This window comes from Temnothorax longispinosus, chromosome 6, assembly GCF_030848805.1.
Source record: "Temnothorax longispinosus isolate EJ_2023e chromosome 6, Tlon_JGU_v1, whole genome shotgun sequence".
NCBI lineage: Eukaryota > Metazoa > Arthropoda > Insecta > Hymenoptera > Formicidae > Temnothorax > Temnothorax longispinosus.
The window spans coordinates 19,383,524-19,400,932 of record NC_092363.1 but is presented as its reverse complement, the minus strand read 5'-3'; the positions used below and the strand labels follow the sequence as shown (position 1 = coordinate 19,400,932).

The 17,409-nt window shown below is 40.5% G+C and overlaps 1 protein-coding gene and 1 long non-coding RNA gene across 3 annotated transcripts in view; one reads left to right on the top strand and one right to left on the bottom strand.

Annotated features, from left to right (window-relative positions):
• The window catches only part of LOC139815033 (uncharacterized), a 253,660-nt gene extending 240,710 nt beyond the window's left edge, over nt 1-12,950 (bottom strand). The window contains exons 1-2 of one of the 2 annotated variants that reach the window (XR_011732649.1): nt 12,666-12,950; nt 12,204-12,244 (exon numbers count right to left, since the gene is read on the bottom strand). This is a non-coding gene — a long non-coding RNA (uncharacterized lncRNA). The remainder of the gene's footprint in view (nt 1-12,203; nt 12,245-12,665) is intronic. The other variant, XR_011732650.1, reaches the window with a different exon arrangement.
• The window catches only part of LOC139815032 (uncharacterized), a 133,557-nt gene that overhangs the window by 97,370 nt on the left and 18,778 nt on the right, over nt 1-17,409 (top strand). The gene's annotated exons all lie outside the window — the stretch shown is intronic.

The following is a 17,409-nucleotide window of genomic DNA, read 5'->3' as shown; positions in this document are numbered from 1 at the left end:
AAATGAGATATTGACCGACATTCATTAATCTTTAGAAACCTGCACAAAATTAAAAAAGTTAAAGGAAAAGAAAGTTTCCGTCATCGGGTTTGGCGTTGCTGGATTGGAGGAATTCTTATTATCCTTACGCGAATTAAAATGCTAATAAGTTAGTAATGGAACAAGAGAATCTTGTCAAGACTTAGAAATAACTTTATTAGCTTGTATCTACACCGTATTACATAATGTAAATAGAAATTGCTGTTTACTAGGCATTTTAATATTTAATGTTTTATAATATAGATATCTATTAAGAAGTATATATTTATTTTTAATTTGTTTCACGTTCAAAACGTAGAAAAGTTTCTCTGGAGTTCAATTATTACAAATAAAATTAATACGTCTCAATACATTAAAATAAATGATGCTATTCGTTTCAATTTAGTTCCTCGTGTCTGGGAAAATAAATTTGGTCAGTTGTCCGATGTCGTTGATGAAACGGACGTAAGAGAAATGGAAAGATAGGCTGCATTTGCGATTTTCGACGATGTCGCATGTCAAATACGCGTGTCGTCGAGTATTCCTGGTTTAAATCCACAACGAAGGACAGAAATAATGCGACGGGGTCTCTCTCTGAAAACGCGATAATCGACGACCCCATGTTCCTGACCCGTTGCATCGAATATCAGTCGGCGCGAAAATGTCAGTGCGTGCCAGCACGGTAACTAAAAAAGGGAGACAGGAACGCTTATATACACGCGCCACCGAAAATCGAGGGCATAAATTAATCAACCGGGCGAATCTCGTGGACCGACGGCCTCGTTTATCGACGTTTCTCCCCATTCTTCTCTAGTCTTTTTTCCCGAGAAAATAGATTCTGTTGAAACAGACGTGAAAAGTAAGAATTGTTTACTATATCAAAATGAAAAATATACAGTAATTCGTGCGTTTTTATCTGTTAGAATTTATTAAACGTAAAATATATTTTTATTTTGTATTATTTATTGTTTGTAACTTTACCAACACGTTTGATTATATTTTGCTGATGTTATCTTTCCACTGAACTGAATTATATTTAGCTAATATATATATATATATATATTATAAGATATAAATATTTTATCAACAACGTCTGGGAAATATTTGAATGGCTCTGAATATTTGATTTTGTATTGAAATATCTATTTCTCACTTAAATTGAATACCTATATTATTGTAATATTACATCCATCGATATACAATATTTAATATCTATTAGATATTGAAGGACAATCTTTCATTATTATTTCTTATATGTGTCAGAGGCATGAAACACCGGTTAATAAGAAATATAATAGTCTATATTACATCCTTTAAACAGTTTAACTCGAAGTTAAACTTTAGCAGTGATGCGGTCACTTTGATGTCTAACTTTGACATAACTACTTAACTGTCAACTTTGAGCATTAAGTAATTAATTTGCATGTTTCAATATATGCATTAAGCATGTTAGGTGAGTAATTAACTCACATATATAGATTTCTTGCGTTTGATTAACTACTGTGCTTCGTACTGGTTAAATTTATGTCTATACGTTTATATGAATTACCCAATTAAAATAAATGTGTAATTTATATAAAAGCTTTCTTCGAAATTTTGAATATTGTTTTCCTGAGTGTATATAATATATATATTTCTGAATATTATATAATTTATACTATTTTAAAGTAAACATCGCTATAAACCTGTAAGGATCCGCCTGATTGCCTGAATCTCCGAAACATGTTTCACCGTGACGGTAACCACGTACAGGCACCGTCGCCGGTAGCTTTTACCGCGGTCGTTCGTTAAAATCGTCGCACGTTGAATCCGTCGATAAATCCGGCCGTAACGGCGCGACCTTAAATTAGCGGATTAAAGTCGCATTAACTAAATGCGAGATTGACGCGGTTTCTCCGGTTTCTCCGGTGTACCTGTAACGTCGTCCGGTTGCCGCCGCGTTTGTGTGTGTGTGTGTCTATGTATGTGTGTACGTACTCTTGCCAGGATCCTGTAACTTCTGCAGCAGCGTGCTGTGACTGAGACATGGATCCCTCGGGATCGCCCGGTCGAGATTTACGAACCTCCGCTCTGTATCGCTACCGCCGCCGATTTATACACGCACCGCGCTTTTCCGCCGACTTCATACGAGTCGTTCCTTTGAAAACGAAGAAGAGAAGCCTTGAAAACCGTCATTCAGAAACGGTTTTTCACCCGAGAGAGAAACTACGATGCCAAAGTAGAGTTTTGCAGCGAAACGAGGTACGCTTTACATGATCTTTTAACACCTTGAATCCTCCGTGTCTGTAAGCAATCAGTTTTTTTTTCCACAAAAGAAAATATCCTGCGAACTGCGCTGACAGTACCATCAAGTATGAACTTTTTAAAATATAAACTTTCGGTCGACCTTTTCTTTGACAAGATTTAAACTGAAGTATAATTACGGGATTACGTATTTAACAATGAGAATTACAAAGTTTGGACAAATTGCGCTTTAAAAATGCAAATAATACGAACTTGCCGAGATAATTACAATTGAATTTTACTTGAATGTAGAATTTTAATTTTGCTATCGAAATAAATAATAAATGTTGACAACCTTACGAAAAACATTAAACATAAAACATATTACGTAGAGTTGTCAATATTTATTATTTATTTCGATGATTGATGTATGTTAAGTAACTTTTAATTTATCGAAAGATAATATCCTCTACAAATTTTTTGAGCCTTTGGACGTGATAATCGGCTAAGAAATTATGTTACTGTTTCAATTCACGTACGAAAATATAGAGGTGGCGGAGCAGTGTTAAGGCTGATACGCGCGCTGAATACATCCCTTGGATTGTCACATTGAACCCTCTATGTGCCCATAATGCCGGCACTATAGCTCGCATCGACGAGTTCCTTTGTGCCCGCGCGATATCGAGTTCAAGCAATGTGCTTGCTAGCAAAGAGAAATACTATGATAGCAAGTATTCGCCTGCAAATTTCTGCGGCTTTTGGCGGTCTCTAAGAGAAAAAGAAAGAGAGAGAGAGAGAGAGAGAGAGAGAGAGAAGGGGAGATTTGTAAATTGTTTATAAAATAAAACTTGCATATTTCTATTGTGTCGATATTCTTATAAAGCTGTATACACGGAACAAACATTCAAAATTTGACATGTGAATCATTCGGAAATATACACGCTGAGTAATATCTATTAATACAAATTAAGTATTTGAGCTTAAGATGCGTTGCCAGAAATAAAAGGGCAATGAGATTGAGGGCAATTTTCTCTTTAAATTTTCGCCGAGGGAAAATATTCGAGTGTCGAGGCTACTGAATTTCGAGACTACCAAAGTATTCAATTTCGAAAGTAATTGAAATGATCAATTCGATTAGATTCTCCTCCTAATTCTCGTCGGCTTTATTCGCAGGTAATATGACTAACTGTGACGTTCTGCTATTTGTGGCAAACCAGATGAGAGGACTGGTAAAGTTTTGATTTTGAATAGCGAGTTCCGATATTGTACAGCAATATCGTTGCGAAAGTGCTCCTCGGCGGACGGGATGTATCGAAGCGATTGTATGAAACGGTTCTTAGCAGGAGAACCAGTCGGATAACCGATTGTGGCAATAATGCGCGGCATTGTGGGTCGTTCTGGTCGCGTCCCTTTCGCTGGACGCGACCACCACGCTGCCAAGATACACGGCCGATTGCAAGTCAATACCAGGATGAACGGAATCCTGATACGACCTCATATACCTGCCTATCTGACTGCACGTTCCAGCAACAATGGTGCATTACGTCCGTTTAATCGATGATAAATCACTGGCCGATATCCGTGACCGATAGTCGCCCTACCTTTCGAGGCCAACGCCGCTGAAAATATTTATCGGACGCAAAATGATTTATCCTATGCGTTCGTCGCTGGCGTTTCGTTATTAATTTTCGATCCCGTAATCCCGATAATCATACGGCCGCAGTTTTCCGCGCATCGACAACGTATGATTTTTTTTTTCAAGGACTGGACGTTTTCAATATTATAATCTTTTACATCTTGTCACTTTAATAATCAACGTTCTAGTAACGCACAATTTGTTTTTATGGTTTATAGTTTATATTTTATAAATAAGTGTGTGTATGTGATCGATTTAAAGGTTGGTCTCTCGAAAATTTTGGTGCAATATAACAAATAATCTATAATCTACGCGATGAGGAAAAACATGATGATCGATAAAAATTTTGTGCTAGAAGAAAATTGCAGCTTCGTTAAACAATGCATTTCTGTGGCAGATCCCAATCTCTCTGGGACACCCCGTACACATAGTGTTCCAAATAGCCTCCATCGCCTCCCTCTCGTTCCTCTCCCCTCAGAGGGAGACTCCATAAAGACTGATTTACGCGCTGGATTTATGAAGACCGTTCGGTTTTCTAGGCAGTATTTCACCGATGGCGGGTCTTTTTTTTTAACGCGCAGAACCTTCAATCTTTTTTTCTTTCTCTCTCTTTCTCGCCCCCGAGCGAATCACCGGCACCGATCGCCACGTTCCCTTCAAATCGCGGTGGTCAATGCACGATAATGCGCGCGCGAAATCCTGACAATCATTCTACGCCACGCCAGCCGTTATGCTTGACAGGTATAATTAATTGTGTAAATTCAATCGGATTTGATTTCGCTATCAATGTTTGTTAGTGCTACTGAAAATCTGTCGCAAAATTTTTAGTGACTAATGACTTCTGCCCACAGGACGCGGAAACGTTTGCCGCGCGGCAAGAAGCGACGCGGTAGCCAATAAACTTTTGATTCTTACGGAAAAGCGATACGTTGATTGGCTACCGCGTCGCTTCTTGCTGCGCGGCAACCGTTTCCGCGTCCTGTAGGCAGAAGTCATAAAGGTAAATTCCTCCGATCTGTCACGCTCTGCGAAATCGGCCCAGTTGTCAAAAATTCTTCACGAAAAAAAAAACTGTGGTTATAGATAAAACCGATAAGACAAAAGTAACTGTTTCATGTAACTTGCTGTCCTTTTCGCTTACTGTCCAGCATTTTCCGTTATCGTCGCGGCTTTTTCTCTACGTCTTCTTAGGAACGTGTCTCCTAACAAATCCATTTCGCTCTCGTTTCTTCTTTTCTTTCTTGTTCATTCTTCCTTTGTTTCCCTATTTTTCGATCACGCGGGGTCTGTAACGACATTTTGCCGGTCGATGCATCGCGGCACGATTGTAACAATGCGCCATTGCGACCGCACGTACACCGGCCGTTATGTCTGATAATCGCATAATTCAAACGGGGAGGGGGGGGTAGGAGAGAGGAGGAGAGAGGTAGATTTGCCTGGCGCGCGATAGCCGCTTTCTCGTTCGGAAAAAAAGCGCCAAAAAACCAAATGCGATTGGATAAAGTGGATGGTGGACTGCAAATTTTCTATTGTCTCGCCGGTGTCGCCTCGCCGAACCGAGCGTTCCGCATCGGATACCGACGAGTGATTAGCGAAAACGTCGGCTCAGCAAGTCACCCGAATTTCAATCCGTGTAAAAATACCTAACGGCCCATTGTTCTCCCCATTGTGTTATTGTCTGAGGGAACGAGAAAAAAGGAGGAAGAAGGATAGAAGTGCTATTAAAACTGCGAGAAAGTTGTGATTTATAATAAAAAAAAAAAAAAAAGGAAAACAAGGATAAACCTTATCATTCATCATCGATTGTATAGAGCATAATTAAGGCATAATCAAGATGTCTAAATTTTTATAATATTAAATCAAAACGTCTAAATTTTACGTATTCATTATTTCACACCCAATAAGGTTAAGTTATTTGTAGATAATATCAATCTCTTCTAATCTCAATCTCTTCTAATTTCAATAAAATGTGTGCGTTATTCAATCTCTTTGATTATTAAATATTTTAGATTTTAGACATACAGCTAGAATTAGCCGAATAAAGTGGATTGCTATAATTAATCTATAATTAGTGATATGATGAATATTTGTATTAATATAATTTGAATTCTGTCGACATATCCATTTGCTTATTCAATTTGCACATTTGTGTAACAAGATTTAGGTAGTTTCGGAACAAGAATTTATCGAAAATTCTATTGCAAGATTTCATCATGTTCAATCTAATTTCTCAAATACGACTTTAATATTCCGTGTACTTTCCAAGCGAACGAATACCCCAGTTTGATCTGCGAAATTAATACGCAGAGATGTCGACGTCCGAGGCGGTGTTAGTGGTAAGGGTAGACGCGGGTCAGCCCTAAGTGGAACGTATTGAGCGTTAAGTAGCAGTGGAATGCCTCGCGGTGAGGTCAGACCGACCGCACCGTGGTCGACCCATTCTCTTTCCACGGTCTTACTACGGGCTATAACTTACTTAGCCCGAATTGTTCTTCAGTGCACTCTACTTTAACGTGCCGGAAGAGATGCGAAGCGACATCAGCGATACGACAGGAGATTTATTGTCATAACATTTGTTTCAAATATTAAATTTATAACATTTGTACATATAGAGGCAATAATTTGTTGTTCTTCCAAGCTAAGCTTTGCGATGGTAGAATAAATTTAAGGTTCTCTATTTACCGCAGAACTATTAATAAGAAATTATTTAAACATTACTGACACAAATGACTATTTACGTAACGATTTTGTTATAACTTGTCTGTTTATATATATATGTCTTTATCAATAAAATTATTTTTACATTACGTTTAAGTAAATATAATGGAAAGATAATTTTGTTAATAGGAACACATGTAACATCGATGGAATTTCTTATGAATATGAATAATGTATTGATTACCGAGCAGCCAAGACAGGCAATCTATATTTCGAGACTATATCCCATATCCTACACACTCATCATTTTATCCCGCCGATTTTTCGCCAATTCGGGACATGCCACTCGCTGCTGTGTAACTTCTGGCGGGAATTACATCGGATAATTCATTTGCGGTGCGATCCGCGCGCACCTCAAAAAGCTCGCGAATGATGGCGAATCGAGAAGGATGAGGAGAATGAGAGAACCGCGATAGAGAGACACTGACGAGGCTAGATATCGTATTTACAGCCACATTTCACGAGGATTGGTTAAAATATTTCAAGCCTTTGCATGCGCCCACCGCCGGTGCAATTCGGGAAAAGCCAGAGGAACACGCCAGCTCAGGAAAGGTGGGGGTGCAAGAAGGGTGGCTTTTACAGAGCCGTGGGATTTAACTTTGGCAAGAGAAGGAGGGGAGCAGGGGGTCGGACGCGGCTGGAGGTGGATGTCTGGATGCGAGCATTGGTTGTGTAAAAGGGTTGGCACTGAGGTATTCGGAACGGGGGTTGAAACGAATCCCGAAAGGACTGGACCGCTGGTGGCCAGTCTGCGGAGGTAACGCGAGGGGAAAGAAGGGATTGGTCGGCGACGGTGGAGAGTTTGAAAGGGAGTGGATCGCGCGCGCCATTGGACAAAAACAGAGTGTCGCGACAGAGTGCTCAACTCGGACAAAGGAACACCGTGGCGGGCCCAGAGACAAAAGGTTAATCTTCGTTTTTTGCTGAATTTAGCACCACTTCCACCCTGGGTCCCTCTCGCAGCTGTAGCTTCCTCCGATCCGCCTCTTACGCCAGGCAGGAGCCACTCGCGGAGGCGAACAATGGATTTATGCCGGTTTGGCATTACTTTTGCGTTAACTGCAGAACTGTTTCCCTTTAACGCGTTATTCTCAAACGAGTGGCTAAAGCAGAGATTTACAATTCGCAATTCGCGAAAGAATAATATTGGAGAGAAAAATCACTGAATGAGAAATAATACTTTCGTGACGACATTGAATATTATTATTTTTTATTGTTATATTAATGTCTGTTAAAAAAATCAGTCAGTTATCTGAATTATTATTTGATTCATTTGTTACAATAAATGACTAAAAATAAGAAATGAATTATTTTACGAAAAATGCTTCGAGATTAATTGTTTATATAATTTAAACTTTAATGTTTTTTCGCAAAATTCTCGTAATATTTGTGATCTTAATATCTGTTACATTACATTATTCGTGTTCTAGGAAAGATTTAAGAGAAATCTTATGTAGCATTAATCTTAAAGAAAGTTCTGTCTTAAATTCTCTTTCTTTCCACATTTTCTTTGCGTTTGTTTCTTTTTGAAGACGAGGATGTCTTGAATTATCGTTCGCATGCTTGCAGTTTGCATCGTTGTTGAAAATGTTACTTTAAAATAGATAATCTTAGGTTGTTGTTTGAGAAAATCTACCTTTTATGCGTTCAAATTTTATTATATGTATAATCATATATACCTATATTATATTATATATTATATAATATGTTACATATATGTAACCCGTGTATGCATTAGTTTTATTTTATACAGCGAACAGTATATACATTATTTCACAGTCCGTTCTTTTTTTATAGAATAAACCGCATATAAAATGTGTTGCAGACTCTTAAGTGACTTTTCTTATAAGATCTAGATTATATATAAATTACTAAGAGTCTCTACAACACATTTTTACGGTAATATTTTTATATTATTAACATTTTTATTTTAATAAATATGAAAAGAAGATTCACAGCTTTCCGTTAGATAAGTATCTCGCATTATCATTTTTTTACGGAACGGAAAAAATGATAAGCTATTTTTCACGACAACCACGAAAGTGTAAACCGTCAGAGTGACGAGTGCTTTTAAAGTTGTAATCTATTTATCATTATAGCGTGTACACAAATGACACGAATGCACTAAGCTTTAAACATCGCTGAGACTTGTCAGTTTTATGGGGATAGGAGCGTCCAGCAGATGGATTGGAATCCGTCAAAGGATAACAGAAATATGATATTAAAAAAGTATCGTGGTATGTGTGGCGACGTCATGCTCGAGCTTCGCCTTTTATTTCCATATGTGGGGGGTCTCTTTTGAGTACAGGTCATAAAGCGACATTTCCAAACGAGGTTTCTCCACCGTCCGATGATTAACTGGCTGCGAGAGAGAGCGCGCGCGCGCGCGCATACGGCAAGAGAATAACGTGTTTTTGTTCGCGTTTATCCCCCGGTCCCTCTTGTTTGCCGCATGCATACGATGCATTATGCATGCTAGATTTTAAAGTAGACGTTGCTTCGCTTTATGACGGCGACACAGTGTAGCGCCGTAATCAGATAGCGCGCGTGAATACGATTAGTTCGTTCTCTCGACAATGGAACTATATGACTCGGTGACTTGTACCTGATGGAAATTACGGCGCTTTAAGCGCAAGCAGAAATACTGTTACTTCAGATCTCGTTCCGGAATTTCTAATCACCGATTAATCTGAGACCGTAATTACGTAAAGTGCATCTTATAGAAAATTTATTAGCTGTGTTGCGTTCAAAAATATCTTGGATTTCACAAATTTGACTCAATTTGACATGATCGATTTTTCTATAAATATCTCAAAAGTATTCTGTTCTATCAGATGTCAGAATTACAGAAACTAGTATTATACCTTTATATATTCAGCAGAACGGAAAAGAAAATTCGTATCGATACACTTACGGAAGAAAGATGTCCGAAGGCTCTCACGTTATCGGCTATTTGCATATCAATTATCATTTAGCAGCACGATAATGTTATTTGGTCAAACTATACTAATACCGAAGTTAAGCAAGTCGGCGAAGTTGTTCGAGGCTCGCGCGGCACGCGCCGGGCGCCGCCTCCTCCCTTCTACATATATTAGACTTTATAATGTTGCACGGCGGGTCTTACGTATGTTAATGCACGTTAAGCCTGATACGGCGTAGCCGCGAGTCGGCTGTATTCACCGCTGATAATTTGCATAGACCAACGAACGTCTCTCGTAGCGTTCGTGCGCTCGTAAGCGTCTCGCCGCGATGATACGTCGCGCTCGATCGGGTATACAACACACCACGGGTTTTTACAAATCTCTCTTTCTTCTTTTTTTACGGGGATTAAAGCATACAATCGAGTGTGTCGATTTATAGCGCGTCGCGTAATGCGTATTGTATTACCGAAAATATTCTCAATGCCAAGGGAACGCCAATTCGCACGAACGGTTCTGCAGTATGGAAGTTGAATTAATCGAGGCAAGGTGTTGTGTAGAGAAACGCACAGACACGCGAGGCATACGGTATTCCATCAATGTAACCGGCTCCCTTAATCTCCTTTGTGCGAGAAGTGCTTAGAAACGACGCTCTAGTACGGAGTATTATCAGGGTTTGTCATTATGGATTTCACACCTCCGCCATTTTACGTCTTGTACTATTATTCGACATTATATCAGAACAAATTTTGTGCGGCATCTCGCGTTGAAATTTTCCGCGTAAAAATCAGTACAACATAGATACTTGTAAATACAGCATAGATTGTGATCAAAATATACAAATTTGATCCAATTAGATAGAATCGCGTGCGATACTTTTATACCCTTAATTGAGATATCTATTTGTATGTTTATTTTTTTTCTCTTTATAAATAATTTGTCTAATTTGGAAACGTCCGGACCAACAGATAATAATACTGTATTATTTGGATATTTATTATTTTATTGATAAAAACAAGACCAAAATTCTTTAGAAAAATAATTAGAAGAACAAGTGGGACTGCTTGGACTTTCCAGAATCGTTTTTACAAAGTATTCTGAATTGAATCTTCATAGATTTTTCAGAATTTACAATATTTATAATATTTTTAGGAAAATTAAACTGGAAAACTTAATTAGATGCTGGACTTTTCTATGTGAGACTGTATTGTTATATCGTAGAATCAATTTCGTACATCAAGTAAAGGTATTTATTTGTATTATCCTCGTGGAAAGGGGAAGTCGCCTTATCTTATCTCGTGGACGAGATCAAGCTTCGTATCCTGATACTAGCACAGTTCGACTTACCTTTCGACGGTTCCTGATTACCATTAGCATCCGGCGGAGGGTCCGGGGTCGAAAGCTCGTTGTCTTGTAACGAGCTGTATCTCCGGTCCTAATGGGTCCAGATGTAGTTACGTCCGTGGCTGGCTTAAACTACTTCCGGACAGCTTTATCTGCCGGCTCGCCGCGACACGAAACGGCCGACCAATCGCGGTTCCTTCCACTAGGATTAGCAATGTTGTACGACGGGACGGCTGGGTTAACCCTAATTACACTTCGCGTAATCTGTTATGGTGAGCACAAATTTATTACATTTGTGCACTTTCGGCGACAAGACTTTTCCAAGGCGCTATGACTATCTATAATAATTATGATGGCTTACTAATATATTTTAATAATCTGCTTCAAGGAGCGGTATTAATTTAATTACATTTCGTGTAATATTATTTGAAAAATATAAATTATTAAGCATGAAGTATATAATTCCATTGAAGTATAATGTTGACTGTATATTTAATTCGCGCTTTAATATCGCGCCCGAAGCATCTTAAGCTAATTACTGCGTATTAACTCTTTTAATGGCCAGCTTCAGTGGTTAACCCCGGCGATAACCGTCGTCGCGAGATGGCGAGCATATATTTTTGCTCGCAGAGCATTACGCTGCTCTGAATAAATCTTTTCATTTTCTGTACCTTCCATTCCAGAAATATTGTACCGAGATTGTTGTTTATCTTAAGACACAAATATTATTAATATTGTTGGAATGATCACGCGATTTTCATCGCTCGGTTTTCGGAGTAAAATTCTTCACGTCGCGATATCTCAGATATGCCCAAGCGTATGCATGCGTATATACATATGGTATATGTACTTGTATACTACTATATATGTACATAGTATATGTATTATACATTGGAAAGGCGAGGTCGGTAAGGCAGACATGCCGCCGTATGGCGCGAGTTAATTAATCATGCGCGAGGAGACCAATAATCGCAGTGGAATCCGAGCTCGTCGTCAGAGGATCATCTCGTATATTCTCCAATTCTCTCCGTGGTGTCTCGATATATCTTGAGAGAAGGTTCCGCGGCAGAGGCAAGGGAGTAGGAATGAGAGAGGATTAATTAACGGTGGCGGCGGCGATACGGCATTATAAGGGCCTGAACAGACAAGACACCTTGTAGCGCTACACGAAGTCGCTCGTCTGTTCGAGCCCTTAATATCGAGGATTTAATAACGATCGACGAACAATCGCGGTTTATCGCTGCGCTGATCAGTGATGTCCATCAGAATGGGGCCACAGCTTCCCGGCAACATGAGTGTTGGAGATGGAGTGAGGATAGGCTGACTGAAGTAAAGAAATAACTCACCGGCCGATGTGCAGCAGCGGAGTTGTAATACTGCGTTGAATCTGTAACACAGAAATATTTTTACATTAAAGCACAGGATCCAGAATAATCAATACTTCAAGTAAATAATCATCGCGCTGTTAAATTTTTAAAACATTATTTTAAGAGATTTCTGATTTTAAAATGTTAATGCAAGAAACGAGCGGCCGCGTATTTCCGCAAATAACTTGTTCGCATAATTAATTCGCGAAAAATTGTGCAAGTAATATTACGGCCGTGCGAATAAGAGAGACACGACGTTCGCGACGTAAACGTCTCTTCTCGCACATGCCGGAGATCGAACGCCAATCGAGCTCCGACATTGCGCCGGAGTAAAACTCGAACGAGTAATGAATATCACGTAATGGGCGAATCAAGTCGCGCTTGAGAAAGTCGACGGACTGACGGGACAGCAAAATATAATAAACTAATAATAATAATTACCTCACGGTTGCCCCGCTGTCGCCCGATGCCTCCCGGGGCCTCCTCCTCCTCTCCTCGATCCTCCTCCGTTGGTCCGTTGTCGCATCTCCGTCGACGCACTCTCACTCACGACGCGGCGAACGGCGACGTTCACGCACGAAAATCGGCGATATCATCGCTTACGATCGCGCGACACACTTTCGATACCTTGCACGGCACTCCCGGTATTAATCTCGCGACGCGGCGCGTACTTAACTTACACGGCGATGAAAGAATCACGGCGGAGCCACGAACGACGAAACTATACGATCCGCTTGACGCCTGTCACGTCGCGGCGTCGTCGGCCCGTGACGTCCCGCGTCCCGCGTCCCATAGGTGGACGCCAACATGGCGGAGAGAATATCGTAAATCGCGCGGCCAACTTCACTCGCCAGGAGCAAGACGTCGCGAAGACGCTACACTCGCTGCTTGTGAGGCGATTCTGATTAACTGCAATAAATTATCGATTTATGAACACTGAGTCTATCTCCCATGATCCGCAAATATCAAAACGATTAAATAGTTAATAGAGACCGCTAATAAATTAAACACGTCGCGGCGTCACACGATTTAAGCAGGGCACACACACTTTTCCGTAGAACGTAACAGTAAGGTTTCGACCAATCGCGTTGCTCAATTAGGCCGTCTGTAACCGTAGAAGTAAGAATTGAGCAACGCGATTGGTCGAAACCTTACTGTTACGTTCTACAAAAAGTGTGTGTGCCTTGCTTTAAAGCTGATATTTCATGTGTCGTATGATTGGCTACAAGATAGAGGATTTCTAGAAACTAGAGAATCTTTATCCTGCAGCCAATTAACATGCTTAAAAAATTTGTCGTACGACACACAAAATATCAGCCTTCGGGTCCGTTCATATTCTTTATCCGTGTTCCTAAAACGACCGGCAACTTCATTTTGAAGCCGAACGATATAACGCGATGAGTCAAATTGACGATTGAGAAAACTGAAAAGCGAGACCGATCATTCGAAAGAAGGTAATCGAAAGTCGATATTACAGAATGCGACATACCTCGGCATCCGTATAAATTCCGCGAAGCACAAATGTATTACATACACATTCGATATATCACAGTTTTCCGTAATCTGAACCGCCGGAGCCCGACGATACGTGTATTACTTCGCGCTATACGATCCGAGAGTAGTAATGCCAGGATGCGTAAAGTCGCTAGATTAACGAAGTACCGCAATTACGACATGTTGGGAGCTTTCCAGCAAGCGACACAAATCGACACAAGTATCGTTTTATCTTTGTTACTCATTGCCAAAAAAGAAAGATAGAACGATGCTTGTGTCGACTTGTGTCATTTGCTGGAAAGCTCCCATTAGGTTCCACTATTTCTACATCCACGGTGTAATTTTATATATACACACGTGTTTGTTTGAATGGTGCAACCGAAATGGACGTTCCCGCGCATGAAATTGCGGTGCTTTGTTTATCTGGTGACTTTAGGGCCGCCGCGGCGCGCGCGGCTTCTCGGCAACATGATTGGTGGGGATGGAGTGGGGGTAGAGTGACTAGAGTCGCACGAGTGGCGCGTCGAACGCGCGCCGTGCCTAGTCACTCTACCTCACCTTCAAGCCCACTACTCATGTCGCCGCGGCGCCCGCGACCCGCTGTGACGTCATTGCTCTCGGATCACATCGCGGAGTAATACGCCGGATTCGGCGCGGCGATTGAGATTATGGAAAACTGTGATTATATCGAGTGTTCATTCAATACATCTGCTTCGCGGAATTTATACGGATACCGAGGTATATAGCATTTGATAATACTGACTTTCGATTATATTCTTTCGGATGATCGGTCTCGCTTCTCTCAACCGTCAACTTGACTCGCGTTATATCGTCCGGCTTCAGAATGAAATTGCCGTTTTCGGAACACGGATAGATGATACGTATATACTAGGCTGCGTTCGGGGAGCGCGCTATTAGCGCTATTGCATCGTTCTATCTTTATCGCTCATCAGGTGTAAAACAAGGATAGAATAAGCAAATAGCGCTAATAGCGCGCTCCCCGAATCCAGCCTTTATCGAGCGGATTCTAAATCGAGTGACGTCGCGACGCGTTCAATTAGCAATCAGAGTCTCTATTAACGTCGTACGTTTAATCTCATTTATAATCGTTTTGATACTTGGCTATCACGGGGGGATAGGACAGTGTTCATAAATCGATGATTTAATTGCAGTTAATCAAAATCGCCTCACAAGCAGCAAGCGTCCTCGCGACGGTTGCTCCTGGCGAGTGAAGTTGGCCGCGCGATTTACGATATTCTCTCCGCCATCTCAGCGTCCACCTGCGGGACGTCGAGCGTCACGGGCGTCAAGCGGATCGTATAGTTTCATTCGTAGCTTCTCCGCCGTGATTCTTTCGTCGCCGTATAAGTAAAGTACGCGCCGCGTCGCGAGATTAATACCGGGAGTGCCGTGCAAAGTGTCGAAAGTGTGTCGCGCGATCGTAAAAGCGATGATATCGCCGATTTTCGTGAACGTCGCCGTTCGCCGCGTCGTGAGTGAGAGTGCGTCGACGGAGATGCGACAACGGACCAACGGAGGAGGATCGAGGAGAGGAGGCCCTGGGAGGCATCGGGCGACAGCGGGGCAACCGTGAGGTAATTATTATTATTAGTTTATTATATTTTGTTGTCCCGTCAGTCCGTCGACTTTTTCAAGCGCGACTTGATTCGCCCACTACGTGATATTCGTTACTCGTTCGAGTTTTACTCCGGCGCAATTTCGGAGTTCGATTGGAGTTCGATCTCCGGCATATGCGAGAAGAGACGTTACGTCGCGAACGTCGTGTCTCTCTTATTCGCACGGCCGTAATATTGATTGCACAATTTTTCGCGAATTAATTATGAGAACAAGTTATTGCGGAAATACGCGGTTGCTCGCGGCAACCGCAATCGTTTTTTGCATTAACATTTTAAAATCAGAAATCTTAAAATAAAGTTTTAAAAATTTAACGGGCGCGATAATTATTTTACTTGAAGTATTGATTAACTTGCTTTAATGTAAAAATATTTCTACGTTACAGATCAACGCAGTATTACAACTCCGCTGCTGCACATAGGCCGGTGAGTTATTTCTTTACTTCAATGTCGAGGCAATAGAAAATATTTTTATAATTTACAATGTTCGTCGATCGTTATTAAGCGCTACACGAAGTCGCTCGTCTGTACGATCTGTAATGCTTCTCTGTGTCGCTATAAAATGCCTGTTCGTTTTAGCTAAATTTCTTTCACAGTTCATCTTTCCACTTTTTCTTTTCACGTTTTGGAAAGAAAAAGAGAAAAGATGAACTGTGCAAGAAATTCAGCTAAAACGAATAGGCCTAAAGTGTCTCATCTGTTTGACCCCTAATTGACGCCCGTTGGAAATAAGCCATTTTAAATGCAACGTGAAAATTCGCTTAATTGTTTCGTTGAGAAACTGAGAAAAAGAAAACGGGTTTCTTATATTTTGCTTTCATCACGCCTTGGATTCCTTTGAATACTTTCGATCCGCGCTAGTGTTTCGGCGTCTGGAGCTCTGTTTAACGATCAATTTATTGATTTGGTTTCAATTCAAATAAATAAAGAAAACAAATCGATATCGTGTTTATACTTCAAGGAAACTATTAACCGTAAAAGTGCCATGAAATTAATAGCCGTGAAATATAAACGCATTAAAATTATTTTTTATTGCACCATTCATTTACTATAAATTATTTTTTAGTTCCATTCCAAGCGCATATTTTACAATTAACGCACGAAACGAAGAAGAAAACGATATTGTTATCATTACAAAAGAATTGCGTTTAAAGTGGAAGGAAGGTATATGAAATATGAATGGCGAGGATTAAACCCTAAGTCGTTACGCGGCATAATTCTATTTTATAAATATGTTTTATGGAAAGAGAGAGATTACTGTGTGGTATCTTTACCGTAGAAATTACACGCAGCTGAAGAACGGAATGCAATGTGAAAAATAATAATAATTTCGAAAGAAGCACCTGCAGAGACGCGGGACGCGATGTTAGTTTCGCACATATGCAATTTCACACGTCACCGTCAATTCCGCGACAGCGACGGGGATACGTATACAGAGCGCGATGTAACTGCGCGCGGATAATGTATTCTTTAATTAACTGGAGTGCCTTCTGCTCTTATTCAATTTATTTAGACTTACGTACAAGCTTAACGATTCGCGCGGGAGATAGCAGGGTATAATTACCTCGAGTGGCGTTGCTCCTTCGCGCGACCGGTCCCACGGCTTATTTTAAACGCGACATAAAATCCGTTTTATCGCCGAGGAGATAGAGGCGCGTCCGTGTAGTTCTTTCATTTTCCCGGGAGCCCTTCGCGGCATTCGAGCGTGATGGTTTTGATCCGACTAGACGAGATTTAGCATCTTAATGATCTCGCTCGGGTTTCCCCGTTATTGTCCTCGCTATATAGTCTTTAATTAAGCTACGAAGGAAAAAAAAACTCTGTGTGCATAAATAAATAAATGCATATATATAAAAGTATAAAGTGATTATAAAATTCGTACAACGGATTCACTGACGTTTAAAATCTCTGGCGATTTTATAGCGATTAAAAAAAGCGTGCGTTATTTACTAACATGTTTCAAAAGTATTTTACACGTCAAGTTTAACGCTGCGGTCGTTATATATTAATTTGAGAGAGGCAGTGTAAAACTGACCCTCCAAACTCGCAATTTTTAT